Raw genomic sequence first — 17,367 nt, 5'->3', positions numbered from 1 at the left:
CTTGCTTTTGGGTGAGGAAATTGTGTCTACCTTGCAGTTAGGAAAACCTGCCAAGCATCTTTTCGGTGTGAATTGTCAGGTTGCATCTTTATATCTGGCTAAAGCTCAGTGAAATGACCATGAAGACTCCTAAGTGCGCTGTATTGTTCATCTGATTAAGCCGGGCAATTAAGCAGCCATTGATAACTCTGAGAAGGTAAAAATTTCCCTCTGAATCCATTGTTTCAATACACAGCCATAGATATGGGTATGAAGATAAACGCTCAAACTTTTGTAGTTTTTACGGAGTTTGAAGTTGAGACTGAATACTGTGAATATTGAAGACATTTCATCTTGGAAGACTTAACAAGAGCACGGAGTAACCCTTCAGTAGTATCAACTGATGCATTAGGCTCTGGGTTCTCACAGCATCCCAGTGCCAGCAGTGTCAGCCTCAGCAAGTGCAAAGTCCGAAGCCCCATTCCTACCCTACGGATCAGAAATCTAAGTATAACATATGGGTATCTGTTCTAAGACCACCATATGGATGCCTGAAAGTTCAGGCACAATCAATTTCTATGTACCATTCCCTTAGTGTCTGCAGAGAATTGGTTCTGGACCCCTCAAGATAGCAATACCAGCACATGATCAATGTGGTGCTGCGTGGCCTGCTGGCTACAGGTTTTGACCTGCCCACAAGCTCCTGTACACGTGTAACAACCTCTTGGATACCCAGAATGCCTAGTACACTGTAAGCGCTCTGGAAACAGCTGCTCTGTTATATTGTTAAGGGCATAATTACAAGAAAAAGAGGTACATGTTGAGTACAGACACAATTTTTGTGTAAATATTGTTTTTATTGGTTGAATCCAAGGATTCAGATCGAGAGCTGAGTGTGTGCTATGCTATCCCCTGTGTGAAAGGTACTGCAAAAGACAAGATTGATGGAATCAAACGTTGCTTTTATTTTGGTGCATAACATTTTGAATACCATGTTTAGCTGTTTTCAGAATATACGTTTTCCATAGAAATTTTGAAGACTGTACAGACCCATCCACACTAGGATAGAGTTTATTTTGTGAAACATTTGTTTGACTTTGAAAGGAAGAGTTACAGAGGGAAGGAGGAAGAGAGAGAGAGGAGAGAGAAAGAAACAGAGACGTCCAACAGCTGAGTTACTGCCCAGAGGGATGCAACAGCCAGGTCAGACCAAAGCCAGGAGCCAGCAGCCAGGAGCCAGCAGCCAGCAGCCAGGAGCCAGGCCTCCTACATAAGTGCAGAGGCCCAAGTACGTGGGCAATCTGCTGTTGTTTTCTGCACATTAGCAGGGAGCTGGAAAGAAAGTGAAACAGTTGGGACTTACACCAGCACCCATATGGCTTAATCTGTCACACCAAAATACCAACTTTGATACAATTTACTTTTTAAGATTCATTTATTTAGTTGAGAGGGAGGATGAGAGAGAAAGTCTTCCATTTGCTGATTGACTTCCCACATAGCCACAACAGCCAAGTCTGAGTCATAAAGCCATGAATTCCATCTTGGTCTCCCACATGAATAGCTTACCAAGGTCCTCCCTCAGCTCCTTGTAGCTTGAGACACACTTTCAGGGGACAGGGAGGACAAAGTCTGCCCTTGGTCCACCAAGCAGCCACCGCTGCTCCTCCCAGCTACTAAGACCCCAATTTTGTGATTGGCAAGCCCCACAATGGGATAGGTGTCTGGCATGGCCTAAATTATTTTCTTGGCAAAATTTCTCTCAAAGTCACATTTACTAGCCAGAATTTTCCAAATGAAAGGAACAACCGGTGTGTGGGCAGATGCTACAGAGCTCAGAGGAAGGGGAGATGCACTACCTCTCTTCCCAGCATCCCTGAAGTGAGAGGCAAGGCTTGGTCCCTGACAGCAGCTCAGCGGAGTCCAGTGTTACGAGCTGGAGCAGGGGGGCCTCTGCCTGGCCTTGCCTCTCAGCTCACCTGTGTTCTGACCTTGGGTAAAGCAGGAGAGAATCATGCTGTCTAAGCTAGACTGTAGACAAAGTCTGTTGTTGCAGAAAAAGGGAGATGTTAAAGTCCCTACAAGGCTTTTTCTTTTTAAATGAGTAAGTTTATTTGAGAGAGAGAGAGAACACCCATGTTCTGGTCCACGATGGTAGGGAGACCTGCAGCCAGAAGCTAGGATGGTTTGCACTGACTGGAAGCTGTCATCAAAAATAGAGCTGGGAACAAAACGCAGGCACTAGAGGTAACATGCAGCATCTTACCTGAGCCATTGAAGACAAGCATTGATGTAAGGCAAGCTACCTGCTCATTCATTGCACATGATGCTGTGTGCCTTAGGTGGGATAATCTATGCCAAGTGATTAAATAAAAATAAAGGTGATAACTACTCTAGTTTTTGCACTGACTTTAAAATGCAATTTTAAAAAGTACACCGATTTATTGTCTTACCTAAGGAGAAATCACCAGCAAATGTTAGCCATTTCAGTCTTTAACATATTAATTCTCTAATTACTTGATCTCAAGTCAGCTTGGTTTATTATATTCTCACTTTCTCTTCAGGAAAGGAAAATGTATTTGGAAGTACAAATATATATGGTCCGATGCATATTTTTTTTCTGCTGCTTATTTTATTCCTAATGGTTGTCTAGGGCCAGCAGCGGAAAAAAAGTAGACTCTCGGTTTCCAGCTGAAAATATGAGTTGAATTTAGTGCAACCACATGATTATATTTGTCAGTTAAAGAATAGAAAAAGCAGGAAGTGGGCATCTAGATCATCACTTAAGATGCTGAGATGATAATGCTCACACATACTAGAGTGTGTGAGTTGATAGCAGCTCAGAAAGTCTGAGGTTTGCTCTGCCACCCTCCCCGCCCCCCCCAAAAAAAGGGGTTGGAGCAAAAAAATGGGTTGAGTTGTGACAGCAACACGGTTCGTCCACTTTGGGATGACGAGGTGGAGGGCGCACATGTTTGCAAAACTGACTCCTTGTCCCCTTGAAAGCCTTTTCCTCTCTTCTGGGAGCCTTTGGGCAGCCTCCATTGTAAGCACTTAGGAATGGTGGGATCCACCTTCAGCCCTCTTTCTCTGCCAATTGCATTAGAAGGGACTACGACTTTACATTCTGCTTCTGTGGTCGTTGCTGCTGAATCTTCACCCAGACATTGTGCATGCCTGCTTGCAAGCCCCTGAGGGAAGAACACATCTATGTCAAGTGCTGCTGGTTAAACACGCTGTCTTCTGGTCAATGCAACTCCCTCTCCCCTCACCCGCAGTCCTCCTCTTCCTACGTGTTATTCTGGACTTGGCTCTTTTAACAACAGGTCTCAGCGTTCTTCCCACAAGTTCCTTCTGTCTATTTCCTTGGATCATTGCAATGTTTTTTCAAGTAGCTTGCCTCAGATCTACCCTCCACACTGCAGCCAAAGTGATCATTCTCACAGCTGGTCAAACTCACACATCCCCCGGCTCTCAATGCTGAGAGATCAGGGAGTTTGTTCCATAGGATTGGCACTTCTACTCTCCACTTCCCTGTTTGCATGCACGAGGGCCTTTGGAGCACTCTCCTTTTTCTGAAGCAGTCTCTCTCCTTACGGGCAAAATCTTTGTTTTCTCAACATACAAAACATGCTTGATGATGCATATCTAGGACTTGATAAACATTTGGAAATATTTTTGAAAATGTAACTGCAGAAATTCTGCATGAAATCTGACTTCTATTCCAATGTATGTCTCTGCCATCCTGCTTGTTTCATGAATTAGTTAGCTACTACTTTGAAACTAAGATCCTTCCATTTCAAATCCAAATCAAGAAACAAAAATTTACATGAAAATTGACTCCACATCCAGTCCTGAAACTTTCTTGGGCTTCTGTATTGATTTGAAATAAGGAGAAGGCAGGAGCCATAAATCAGACACATGGTTGGAAGCTTTCTAATCTCCTGATGAAAATACCTATCAATTGAGAAGCTGAAATAGTGGGGCATTTTTTCATGAGCAATATATGAGAAACTAGTATAATTGGCTCTGGATTTATGGCAAATACTTTGCACAATAGGGCAATAAATACTGCAAGTCTGTAGGTTTTTAAGGCAGCAGCTGTTGTGTAACCAAAAAAAATGAAATTGGTATTTTTAATCCCAAGTTTATTAGGTTATGTAAACACTGTTTACAAATCATCCATTAGCACACCCTAACACACAATCAGAGAAATACATCTTGGGTTTTCAAAGGTGCCTGGATGGGATCACATGGGAAGAATTTGTAAGGTCACACCCACTGTTTATAAATGTAGACATTTAAATAGTACTAAGCTTGATGGGGGTGCAAGTGTATGAGTGGATGTGAATGCATGTTAAAAAAGGAGTGTGCAAAAATCTGTTAGACCACAAATTAAGGCATCAATATACTTTTTAAAAACTGCACATTAACATAATGTATCAGATTGCGAACTAGTTTGCATTGATGAGAAGTCCCAAGCAGCACAAGGGATCGAGAGAATAGCCCTACACTGCTCCTGGTTGGTACGTCCTGGTATCCCCCTCCCCACCGGGGTCAAAGCTGATGGACACGGCTTGCCAGCCTCAGGGACGGCTGGCATCAAAGCATATTCCCACTTTTTCATTTTGTTGTGTGGTAAGCTTGGTGGCCCTGGGTCAAAACTGTAGCTGAATATCTGTTGACAAAAATACAGATTGGGGATTACCCAAATGAATTCACCCAGTTCTCACAGTAACAGAGTGACTCCATTCCTAATGAGAGCAGAGGCCAGCTGGTCCCATCTATTCCTGTGTTTTGGGCTAGCTCTTAGCACAGCCAAAGCAACACATTTCACCATGAGGAATCAATAGGTCTCCAGGGTGACTCTGGGTACTTCATAAACCAGAGTGATTAGGGAAATTAATGGTGGCCCACCATCCAGACTGTTTTCTCACGCAGGTGGAGGCAGATGCCATTAATGATCAAAGCTTGCCAAAAGTGCTCATTCCCAGCTGTCTGAAGGTTTTGAGCTTTGGGCATTGAGGCCTCCCTCAAAGCGAGAACATCCAGAAGAATTGGGGAGTTAATACCACGTCAACAACCTCAGAAGCTAAGGGAAAAGACCAAATGTTGGGGACATAAGTGCAATTTGGGAGACACAGGTTCAGATAGCTCTGAATCAGCATTCCAAACAAAGGGAATTTGACAGCTTATATGAGCGAGCAGTGTTGTATTTCAAACTAGAAAAATATTTTGGGTAGGGCAGTTTTGTTGTAGCTGGGAACAGAGTCTGAGTGATGGGGACTGAAAGTTACCAACCAAACACTGATCTGTGCTGTGATCCTGAGTGCCTGGCCACAATGAAATGACCGGTTCAGATGCCTACGGTCGGCTGCAACAGCTTGGTGTGCAAGTCCTCTTTCCTTTAACGGTGTCTTGCTTCTGCTTTCATCATGAGTTCTGCTTTCATCATGAATTTTTCTTCTACTTTTTACAACACCAGGAGAAGCCATCAGTCAAGGCTAGTAAGAGCCAGAGATCAAAATGCCCAGTGCCCGTGTCTTCAGGCCCCTCCCCGCATGCCCACTGCCTTGGATGGAATCCCAGCTGCTCACAGGGGAAACCCATCATCAACACAATTTCTCTCAACTTCCTTCAAATGCCTTCATTGTAAAGCTTGTTTAAAAAAATTTCACTTATAAACTCACAAATCACAACAACATTTTTTTCAGACCATATGCCTATTTGATTAAAATCTGCAATATGAAGCTGAATTACAACCATGTAGGTGATATTCAAACCTGAATCCTCTCAGTCTTGTCAAATTGTTCCCAAATAAGTGAGGTTTTGCTAGAAGTCTTTCCAGTTGTCTCCGTCGCCTGCTATTTCATCTCAAGGCCATCCCCAGCCTGTGTCTGCTTCACTATTTATACCCAAGGATTCTATCAGCTATGGAACAACCCTTGTGTAAAACTTCAGGAACAAATCTGGGTGAGAATCTCACAGGTGCTGAGAGGGCATGAGGGATTACAGAGCTCTGACCTGAGACTCACCACTGTTCCCTTCATTGGTTGCTAAACTTCCATTTTTCCTAATGCTGTAAAGGTTCTCTCCATAGGGGGAAGCCTGGGTACTAGTCTCATTCCAAGCATGAGCAGTTTAGACATTGCTGTCACTACAGAGGCCTTAGAAGTCTGCTTCCTGATTTATGCAGAGAGAAGTACTGGGGTAATTTCTTTTCCGTTTTGCATTTTTCTTGCAGTTCAAACTCCAATGTTTGAGCATGTTTTTTCCTTTGGAGATGCTTCATTTTTGCAGTCCTCAATACAATCCTCTTAGAAACATTTCATTCCATCTGAAAACTTTGTCTACTCATGCCATTTCTTGGTTCCTAGTTGTGTTTCTTCAGTTGCCTTCTGCAGATCAGCCCTGGAGCGCATGCTCACAGTGTGGCAACGCTGCTGGCCACAGCTAGCCCGGCTGAGCCCCTTCTGTTCCTTCTCCCCTTTAATAAGATGCAAGCTCAAGTGGCAGATTGCTGGCACGAAGGGATGGCTGGGTTTTATTTTTTAGCCATCCTTGTCTATCAATCTGCCTCCTCCCCTTCAACATTTGGGCAGTGATTTTATCCAACTCTATTGTCACACTTGGTGGGATTTTACTCAGTTCTGTTCCCCTCCCACGTATAAGTGTGTGTGTGTGTGTGTGTGTGTGTGTGTGTGTGTGTGTGTGGTGGGGGGATAATAAAAGAGAGAAAGATTGGGAGGAGGCTGAGGAAAGACAGTGAGACAGAAACAGGGAAAGGAAAGAAGGAAAAAGTGAGAGAGAGAGACAGAGATAGAGAAAGAGGTGGAGAGAGAGACACACAGACACAGAGGGACAGAAACAGGGGAGAGGGAGAGAGAGAGAGAGAGAAATGGAGAGAGAGAGAGATGGAGAGAAGGAGAGACACACTGAGATAGAGGGTCAGATACAGCGAAGAGGGGTTGAACAAGCTGGATTGGGGGTGGAGAGAGCAAGAGCACCCACATTCCTAACTAATTCTATTTGGGTTCCATGGGTTGTTTCTTCCAAACACTCTGGTTTTTTAAGTCTCTGCATTTTTAGGGATTGTAGAACTCTTCCTGGCATCTGAATTTTAGTCATAATTCCCCTTTTTTCCCTCTGTGACTGCCTTCTTGTTTATATTTGTAATGGGTGGATGCTGATGCACAGGGTCTGTGGTCATGGTGTTGAACCTACTGCCCATGAGGATGAGAGCCTTCAGGCCTGTGACGCTTCTGGCCCCAGTGCCTCTTTCAGATTCCCTGTTACACAGGTGCAGCTGTCTGAGCACAAGGCTGCTTCTGCAGCTCTCTTGGGCCAAGGCAGTATGCCTGGAAGGCAGCGCGGTGCAACCCTCACTCAGTGTGCTGCTTGGCCAAGGTGAAAGTTGTAGCCACACAAATCACGGCTGAAGCCACTTCAAGAATAAAACCTGTCTCTTTGGTTTATACCAATGCTGTAAACAGACTGGGCTGGGGTCAGTTACGCCCTCTGGGAGAGTGGAGATACTTCCTCTAACTGCTCCTGGCACCTTCTAGTTGGAAAGCCAGTGTTGTTTCTCTGTGAAGGAGCTGCTGCTAGCCGCCTGCAGCTTCCCACTGTGAAGAGGAACAGAGATGCTGTCCTCTGGAGTTTGGAGAAGGTAGCGTGCCGAAACCCGGCACCTTAGGTTAGTTTTCCATTCTTTTTTAAGAAGACTCTGCCTTTCTCACTCACAGTTAATTTTATCATCTTTTCTTGCATCAGTGACAACTGGTGGAATGCGTTCCAGGGAGAAGGCCTCCAGCCCTCGCCATCTGACTGGCGCTAATTTTTGCATATATGGATGACTTTACCTGAATTGGGACCTTGAAACCCAGGTGCACAGTCAACAGTCTGACATCAAATGAACTCTCACCCAGGGAAATCAGTTATTTAAAAGAGATGACCTCACCTATGTGAAGAATCCTGAGAATTGTAATGGCTGTGCTGCTGCTTAAATGTTAATGTTTTAAAAATTCTGTATTTTTGATGATACAGTTCTTTAGGCTCAGGGATTTCCCTTTTTATCCTCCCCAGCCCATCCCCCAAGTTTTCCCCTATATCATTACAATAGTATAGTTCTTCAACAACAGTCACAAGTCCATCATTCATTTAATTATGCATATCCCGAACTGTAGGCATAGGCAAAAATATCACGCCCAGCATTCTATTGTCAAGATGTAAAGGATTATGCATGCTGATGAGTTGAATTAAAAAAAAATTAACCTTCACCTATTGATGAAACTGGTGAGTTTTATGCTGATGAACACCCTGTAGAATCAACCACTTAACGATGTTGAGCTGGACAGATGAAAAGGGCCTCATTCCTTTAAATTGTGAAGTTGAAATGGCGACATCTTGCTCGTGTATTTTTCTGCATGTCCTGGCTTGGATGATTCAGAAAACAGCATCCTAAAGTAGAGGCCTTAGGAGTACAGCTGCCCTCTGCCCTCCTTAACCCTATAGCTCTCCCTCCAGGAAGCAACCACGGAAGCTGGAAGTCCGTCCTCCTGAACAACTAGAGCTGCTTCCCCAAAGTCAGCTGTAAGACTTGATAACAGCTGTCTATGCCTGCCCCTCCCCGCCACAGCTGGCCTGGGCCACTTGTCTGCAAATGGACCACAGACCTCAATTGCACAAGGCTCCTGCCCTGGACCCTGAAGGAAGGAAAGCTTCATAGAGATTAAGAACCTGGACACATTTGCTGGGTCTTCTGCCTACTCCATAAGCTCACATCCTGTGCCCAATAACATTTCAACACAACTGAATCCGCATCATTGCAGCTGAGCATCAAAATGGGACGGTATTAAAATGGGCCTTCGCTCTTTTGTCTGAAAGTTCTTATGCTGTGTTCAACGATGATCAAAAAATTTGCTATTGACAGGCAAGAAGGGCTCACACCTTTCCTGGCTGCCTATTGTGTCCTTGCTTATGTATTGTCCACTCCCCCACCGCCTCCACTAGCTTGCTTGCCTTTTGAAACCCGCTTTGATAAAGCTTTGAAAAATACGGTAAGGAAATTGGGCTGTCATCAGATCCTTTACAAATATGTTTTCCCAAGTTTCCACCTGAACTTTTGATTTTGCTTATCTTTTTCAAACTTTCAGGCTTGAAGGCATTTTTAAATGATGCAGTTGCCTTCATCAATCTTTCGCTTTATGGCTTTGGCCTTGGTGGTCTTATCAATCTAGATAAGGGAGCAAGCAGAATACTTGGCACCCAGTTAATGATAAGTAATTTGCTGGGTCAATAAGCCAATGATTGAAGTTTTTTTTTCCAATAGCCCCAATTTATCATTGTTTAGGGAGCCAGCTAGGCTGCTTTGGGAACCAAGTGGTAGATGCCTGTGCTTGGGATGAAAGGCTGTTCCCACAAGCAGAGCATGGGTTGGGCAGGTGCAGACAAGGAAGGGAGACTGGGACAGGGCAGTGAGGGGCGAAGGTCACTCCTTTCTGTGTTCACTCTACCACAAAAGCATTTTACAACCACAGATTGATTGATTGATTGACTGATTTAGCAGAGAGGCAGAACCCAGAGCCCCTATTTTGTAGCTCTTTCCCCAAATGTCTTTAATGGACCAGCCAAGAGCTCAATTCTGTTTTCCCACATGGGGAGAGTGAGGAATAAATTCACCCCTGTTGGAGCTGGAAGTTGAACCCGAGGGCTATGTCATGGGACGAGTGCATCCAAACTCGCATTCTGACTGCTAGGACAGACAAACACCCCTGGAAACATTTTGAGAGAAGACCCAGGGGATCATTTCCGCTATTTGGAAGGGTTCGCAATCAATATGTATCCATCAGCGCCTTTCTGTAATAGGAAATGGAAAATTTCCTTCACAACAAGAACACATCAAAAAACAAGAGTGGACTGAATGAGAATTGAAAACTGGAACTCAGCTGAGAGCCACACGTCTCAGTGGCTCCAAAGACTCATTTTTCCTGCAGGGAAAACCAGATTATTCAAAGATACCAGTTCTTCTGGGGGGAATTTACATTATTTGGAGTGACAAACGGCATGTGACCTGGAAGATGGCAGTGTGACCCACTGGTACCAGGTAGGCCAATGTGCCTGTGGGGAGTGATGTTACTGTGAAGGCAGCAGGTCAAGTCAGGAGCAGGATTTGGGCTACAGATAGACAGGGAGTGGGGGTAGGAAGGTGTGGCTCAGAGTTCTGATGTGAAAAACATTTCACGTTGTCTAGTGAATTTAGCTGTTTTATTTTAATAGTCCTGATTTAGACTGCATGTCTTGTTTTTTCTCATGTTGGTCCTTTCGTTTAAGGCCTTCTATTTCTTCTATGGCCACACTAACATACCAGGCGTCTGGCGCTCCGTTCCGCTGAGGACAGCTGATTCCCAACTCCAGATGCTGCAGGATCCACCTGCCAGGGTTGGGTCCATCTGTGTTTTCCTGTGCTCCACCGCCCCCTGCTGTCCAGACAGGGTGTGTGCAGTGAGAACGGACTAAATGTCGATTCTTGTTTCTCATGGACAGAAATAAGGTTTACATTTTCTTTGCTTCTGCCCACTTCAGGAAAAATGAGTACAGAGAAGCCATTATGGTTTAACCCAAATTAAAACAAAGCCAACATTTCTAACAAAAAGGGGCCTTTTTCGTGAACAAGTAGACTTTTTTAAGAAAGATTTATTTATTATTTTTATTGCAAAGTCATATACAGAGAGGAGGAGAGACAGAGAGGAAGACTTTCTATCCATTGATTCACTCCCTAAGTCGTCTCAATGGCGAGAGCTGCGCCAGTCTGAACCCAGGAACCAGGAGCTTCTTCCAGGTATCTCACGTGGGTGCAGGGTCCCAAGGCTTTGGGCCGTCCTTGACTGCTTTCCCAGGCCACAAGCAGGGAGCTGGATGGGAAGTGGAGCTGCCGGGACATGAACCAGTGCCCATATGGGATCCCGGCACGTACAAGGTGGGGACGATAACAGCTAGGCTTCCATGCCAGGCCCAGAAGTGGATTAATAAAAGGCATAGAGATGAAACTAGTGGTTGCTAGCATAAATATGTATTTATATAGAACTGCAAAGAATTTTGTAGCGCAAGTGTCCACAGCTTAAATTAGGTTTATAGTCCTCACATTATGCATCGCTATTGTAACAGTGATGCTTAAAATTTACATGCTTCAACATGTCGATTTTTAAAAAGCTGGTTTTAAGATTCATTTACTTGGGCCCAGCGGCGTGGCCTAGCAGCTAAAGTCCTTGCCTTGAAAACCCTGGGATCCCATATGGGCGCCGGTTCTAATCCCGGCAGCTCCACTTCCCATCCAGCTCCCTGCTTGTAGCCTGGGGAAGCAGTCGAGGACGGTCCAAACCCTGCACCCGCGTGGGTGAATCATGGGATGGAAGATCTTCCTCTCTGTCTCTCCTCCCCTCTATAGATCTGACTTACCAATAAAAATAAAATAAAATAATTGTTGAAAAAAACCCTGACATGTCAAGTTGTGGGGGAAGGCTCCGTCACCAAGAGTGGAAACATAATTCTATTCTTTCCTGACAGTTTTTGCTCAGTTTCTTTTCCAGTCATTGTTTCCTACTTGAAATGTGGCTAATGAGAAACTGATTTAAGGAAGCAAAGGGTCTGTTTTACCTTTTTAAGTTCACCTTGGCTCATATTACTAGTACCATGTTAAATCTACATGAATCTAGGAGTTTTCTGCCACTTTTCAACCTCCTGAGGTTGTTTTGTTTGCAAGTAATCCGAAAATCCACAACCCAATCAGTGTCTGGCTCTGGGATAGGACAGTTTTTAAAATGCTGTTTAACTTGTGACTTAGTCCTGTTTGCACCGAACACTCCTACCCATTAGGAAGCCTCTGGATCAGTTCGGGACCCCTGCAGGGGGAGTGCTTTGATGGGACTGTAAGCATCCATGTTGGAAAAGCCTGAATTAGCTAAGCAGCTGGCCAGATGCTGCGGCTCCTGCCGTGTCAATATGCATGTGTGTGCAGACGCTACCAACCCTTGGCATGAGCAGAAACTGCCTGGGAAATAGAATTCACTCATAAAGTCTCCGTTTGCCCCATATTTCGCTGCCAACATATAGCTGAGATGAATGATTGATCTGCTCTGTCTTCTGTCTTTTCTTGATTAGAGTTCTGAGTCCAGCAGTTCGATTAGGGAGATCTCCAAAGAAACTTTGAGGTATTCCCAGACTAGTTTCTTGTATGCTCTAGCAAGCACAGGGCCCGGCACAGTCCATCACCACGATCAGCTGGTGGTTGCAATTGCTGGGTTGGTTCTGTCTTCATCAGTGGACGACCTCATCGAGCGAAACTGGCAGCGATTCATAACCGGAGAACTATTAACACCACTCGAGCACATATCTCAGAGCATGCCCCACATCCGGGACTCGGGGTGGGCGGGAAACCGGGTGGGGCTTCCCCCTCAATATCCCCCTTTACCTCAGATACAAGATGGAAACAATGTGGACATAATAGTATTACCCACTTCCCTATCCCCCTGAACCTTTTTTTTTTTTCTCTTTTCTTTTTCTTTCTTTACCTGAAATTAACTATGTAAAGATTGTCAACAACACAATAAAATAGATTATAAAAAAATAAAAATAAAAAAAAAATAAAATAAAAAGAAATAGAATTCACTCAGCACAGGCCACGGGGATGGGATTCAAGCAGATGAAAAACGGTTTCTAATGGCACTTGTACCCGAGTAACTAGAGACAAGATAGCTAGCACAACAGATAGGTGTGGGATTCCAGCTGCTGAGGCAAAGAGAGGGGAGGGAATCATGGTCTGAGGGGCTTCAACTTTAAATAAAGGGTCTCACAAGACCCCAGGGAGAGATGCTATTTGGGCGAATAGCCGGCTGAGGGAGCCGGGCTGGTTTCTGGAAGAGAGCATACACAGCTGAGGGCAGAGCAAAGGGCCTGAGATGGAGAGTTCTACTGCCATCTGGTGGCAGATCAGGGGGCTGGTCAGCGAGTCTGGAGGGGCTCACAGTCGCACAGTCGCTGGGAGCCGGGTTGCCGCTGGAGAGGACTTCGTCTCCCACACTGACAGACACAGAATGTGGGATGCGAGTCGTACAGGCTTCCCGGAGGGCAGCCATGATCTGGATAAACTTGAAACATTTTTTTGGATGCATTTCTCCTCTTTCTTTTATTATTATTGATTTTTAATTAGAAAGACACATCTAGGTAGGTAGAGACACAGATGTCCCAGTTGTTGGCTTACCTTCCAGTTGCCCGGCTGAAGCTGGAACTGGGAATTGCCTCCTGGTCTCCCAGGTGAGTGACAGGCTACCCCTTGGGATGTGCACTAGCAGGAAGCTCGAGTTGGAAGCCAAACCAGGAACTCAAACCCAGGCACTCAGGTGTGGGATATGGAAGTAGGGAAATCCTACACAACATCTTAACTGCTGTGCCAAACACCAAACCCCTGGCTAAATGTTAAAAGTGGGTTTAAAGCACATCTCACTGCATAGCCAAGACTAGGATGAAGGTGAGAGGGCGGAAGCGCCAAGTTCCGTCCTGAAAACGCTCTGCTTGGGCCTCTGCAGATTCTGAAAAGAGGGTTATCTTGCGTTTGGGGTTTCTTGTATTTTTTTTTTTTAGAATTTTTTAAAAGATTTATTATTATTATTGGAAAGCCGGATATACACAGAGGAGGAGAAGCAGAGAGGAAGATCTTCCATCCGATGTTTCACTCCCCAAGTGAGCTGCAACGGGCCGGTGCGCGCCAATCCGATGCCGGGAACCTGGAACCTCCTCGGGTCTCCCACGCGGGTGCAGGGTCCCAAAACTTTGGGCCGTCCTCAACTGCCTTCCCAGGCCACAAGCAGGGAGCTGGATGGGAAGTGGAGCTGCCGGGATTAGAACCGGCGCCCATATGGGATCCCGGGGCATTCAAGGCGAGGACTTTAGCCGCTAGGCCACGCCGCCGGGCCCCAGTTTCTTGTATTTTTTTAATGCCTGCTGGCCGGTTATGTTGGAACACAGCCTTCTCTGAAGAAACCCAGTAACAAAAACCCAACCATTTGTACATGGCTCATTGCTGCTAAGAAACCACGTGAGCTTGCAGCCAAACAATATGTGACCTTTAGCGGCCTATGTGGCCCTTAATGAATCAAGGCTCATCTAAGTCTGGTTATCTCACAGGTGGCTCCACGTAATTAAGTGGGTGCTTCCCTTAGTTGCTGGAGGCATGGCTGTCCAGCCCCTAGGGGACACCAGCACTTGGAAGTGGAGGATTAGCCACTGAGACAACGTGCCAGCCCCAATCATATGATTTTTGTCCCTTCTTGAGTGCATTTATTGATTTTCACATGTTGAATCATCTACGCATCCATGGATAAACATCATTTAATCAGGACGAATGATCCCTTTTTTGATTTTATTGAGTTTTATTTGCTAGTATTTCATCGACAATTTGTGTGTCTATACTTGTCAACATGTAATACATGGATTTCTCTTTGCTGTGTCCTTGTCTAAACTAGGATGAAGGCAATGCTGGCCTAATATAATGGGTTTAGAAAAATTATCTCTTTCCCAATTTTTGGAATAGATTAAAATGTGTTCATTTTTCCTGGAAAGTTTGGCAGAATCCTGCCGTGAAGTCATCTAGTTCTGGGCTTTGCTTTGTTTCAAACCCATCACCCATTATTGATCAGTTCAAGTTTATTTCTTCCTAGTTCAGTTTTGGTATTATCCATTACATCAGTTTTTCAATTTGTTGTCCTGTAGTTATTATAATGGGTACTTTTGTGCTATCAATTGCAATAACACTTATTTCTCATCTTTGATTTGAGTCTTCTCCCTTTTTAAAATTCTAGCTAGGTCCAGTGCAGTAGCGTAGCAGCTAAAGTCCTCTCCTTGAATGCACCGGGATACCATATGGGCGCCGGTTCTAATCCTAGCAGCCCTGCTTCCCATCCAGCTCCCTGCTTATGGCCTGGGAAAGCACTCGAGGATGGCCCAAAGCCTTGGGACCCTGAACTCACGTGGGAGACCGGGAAGAGACTTCCGGCTCCTGGCTTTGGATCGGCATAGCTCTGGCCATTGTGGCCACTTGGGGAGTGAATCAACAGATGGAAGATCTTCCTCTCTGTCTCTCCTCCTCTCTGTATATCTGCCTTTCCAATAAAAATAAATAAATCTCAAAAAAAATCTAGCTAAAGGTTTATAAGTGTTTATCTTTTCAGAAACCTGATTCCTTATTGCAACATTCTGTGTCATTTTTATTTAGTTCTGTTTTAATTTTCATCGTGTTTTCACCCCCTAAATTTGTTCATTTGCTTGTTCCCTAGGTCCTAGAGATATATCCGTGCTTCTTTGATTTCACTGTGCTTTTTATATAGTCATTTGTTGCTATTATCTTTTCTGTTACTGTTCTTTTTTTTAGATACATCCCATAAGTTAAGCTATGTTGTATTTTGATTTTTCCATTTCTCCAATGTCCCAGGGTTCATTTGGGATCATCCGGCTTGCTCTTTATATATCTGCATACTTTCTAAATTGTCTTTTGTTGCTAAGTTTCAATTTTGTTTCATGGTTGGAAAAAAACACATACTATGATTTCACATTTCTTCTAATAAAATGACTCTGTTAGTAGTGAAAGATCAAATTATTGTTGTAGTTAGTGGTAAGTATAAATTACTGGCTGTTAAAAGGCAAGCATGATTGCGATGCTGACCAAGACCTTATCCCAGTGGGACACTTTCACTGCGCAGTCTTAGAGACTGATGCTCTGTCGAAGCATTCATGTTTGCTTTCCCTAGTGCTCTGAAATGACGAGAATGTTCTGCGATGACAGATATGAGGTGTGGCCATACATAGGGTCCTTGGAAGGAAGACCATGTTCACGATGACAATGTAATGGCCATAAACATCCCATGTTCCCTGCACCACTTCCAAACCTTGCTCCAAACCGAAACCATTGCCAATTCAGTAGAATGATTAATTTTTTATGAAATGCTTTCATTGTGCCCTTTCTACCATGTTCTTATAGCTTCAGTTTGAGGTGAGGAAAGAGAGCTGTTGATGTATTCCGGTAGATGTTTCCGTTATGAAAGCTAATTTCCTCTTCAGCTCTTAGAGACACCTCCCCTGCATGCTTTCAAGGTGCAGGTGTCTGTGAAGTATTCTCATTTTTGACAACGAAAGCTCTTCAAGTCTAATAGATTAAACTCCAAAGCCCAAAATGAGAGCCAAGGTAATAAGCGGACTGTTTGTCCATGGAAATTGCTGGAGGCTTTGAAGTTCTAATGCACTCATTTTATTTCCTTATTTGTTTAGCAAGCTGGCTGGGTTTAGGAGAAGATGTGGTTTAACTTGAAAGTGAGAAAGGAAGGACATGAGACTAATGTAATAAGAGAATTCACTTGTCCTTCCGCTTACGCATTTTTGATTTAACCTGCTGGTCTTGGAGCACACAGTCGAACAAAGATACATAAGCCATGCCTTTAAGGGAGTACACCTTGTTAGCCCAAGAGAGGAGGCCAGTGTGGGAAGGGAGCAGCAGACTGAGTGAAGAGTATGAGAATGTGTGCGTGTGAGCCTATACAGATAATACAGGCACTTGTGTGTAATTCGTGTATGTAGGTATGCGCATTTGTTATACAAAGGTGTGCATATGTGTGATGCGTGTGTGTGAGTGGTTAGATATGCATCTAGGCATGCTTGAATACAATGGTATGCACTTAGACGTTGATTTGTGTGTACAGGACATACACATATGTATATCGGAGTACGGCAGGTGCATAAGCATACCTATTGTTGGGTCCCTCGGAAGCTCTGTTTGTGCAGCAGGCTGTCTGTGTAGTTTAAACATCAGCTGTCTCTATTATTTTTAAGATTGCTTCTGATATTCTAATTCCCTTGTATTCATTTATTTTTTCTTTTTATGAGGGGAGAGTATGAACACAGTCCCCCACTACCATAAATTGTGCAGTCAAGTTGCCCACATTTGGGGGAATGGCAGGGGTCAGCGCATGCAGAGTGCAATGGGTGAGCCTTGCCATTGGAGGACCACCTGTGTGGTCACGGAATCTCCCCTGCCAGCCAAGCATTCCTTTGTACTTCTATAGAACTTAGAGACACTTGGTCAGATCTTACATAATAGCTCACTGGGGTAGTGTGGGATCGTACTACAGCTGTAGATCCTGATCCACACGCATGCTCTCTCTCTCTTCATTTACATATCCAGGTCTTCTTTAATCTCTGTCAGCAGTCTTTCATCCTGTTCACTATAAATGCCTCACTCTGTTTTGTTAAATGTATTCCTATTTCTTATTCTTTGCTGTTGTATATCACCCTTTACACTTTACTTTCAAACTGTTCATTGCTAGCACATTGTAATAAAATTGATTT

General features: G+C 44.3%; 1 non-coding gene across 1 annotated transcript; it reads right to left on the bottom strand.

Annotated features, from left to right (window-relative positions):
* Window positions 1–16,902: 16,902 nt before the first annotated feature.
* LOC118760786 (U1 spliceosomal RNA) lies at window positions 16,903–17,066 on the bottom strand. The gene has a single exon (XR_004996992.2). It is a non-coding gene; the product is annotated as a U1 spliceosomal RNA (small nuclear RNA).
* Between the last annotated feature and the right edge of the window lie 301 nt (window positions 17,067–17,367).

This window comes from Ochotona princeps, chromosome 8 (assembly GCF_030435755.1).
Source record: "Ochotona princeps isolate mOchPri1 chromosome 8, mOchPri1.hap1, whole genome shotgun sequence".
Taxonomy (NCBI): Eukaryota; Metazoa; Chordata; class Mammalia; order Lagomorpha; family Ochotonidae; genus Ochotona; species Ochotona princeps.
Note: the sequence above shows the minus strand (reverse complement) of the source record. Positions and strands in the feature narration are given on the sequence as shown.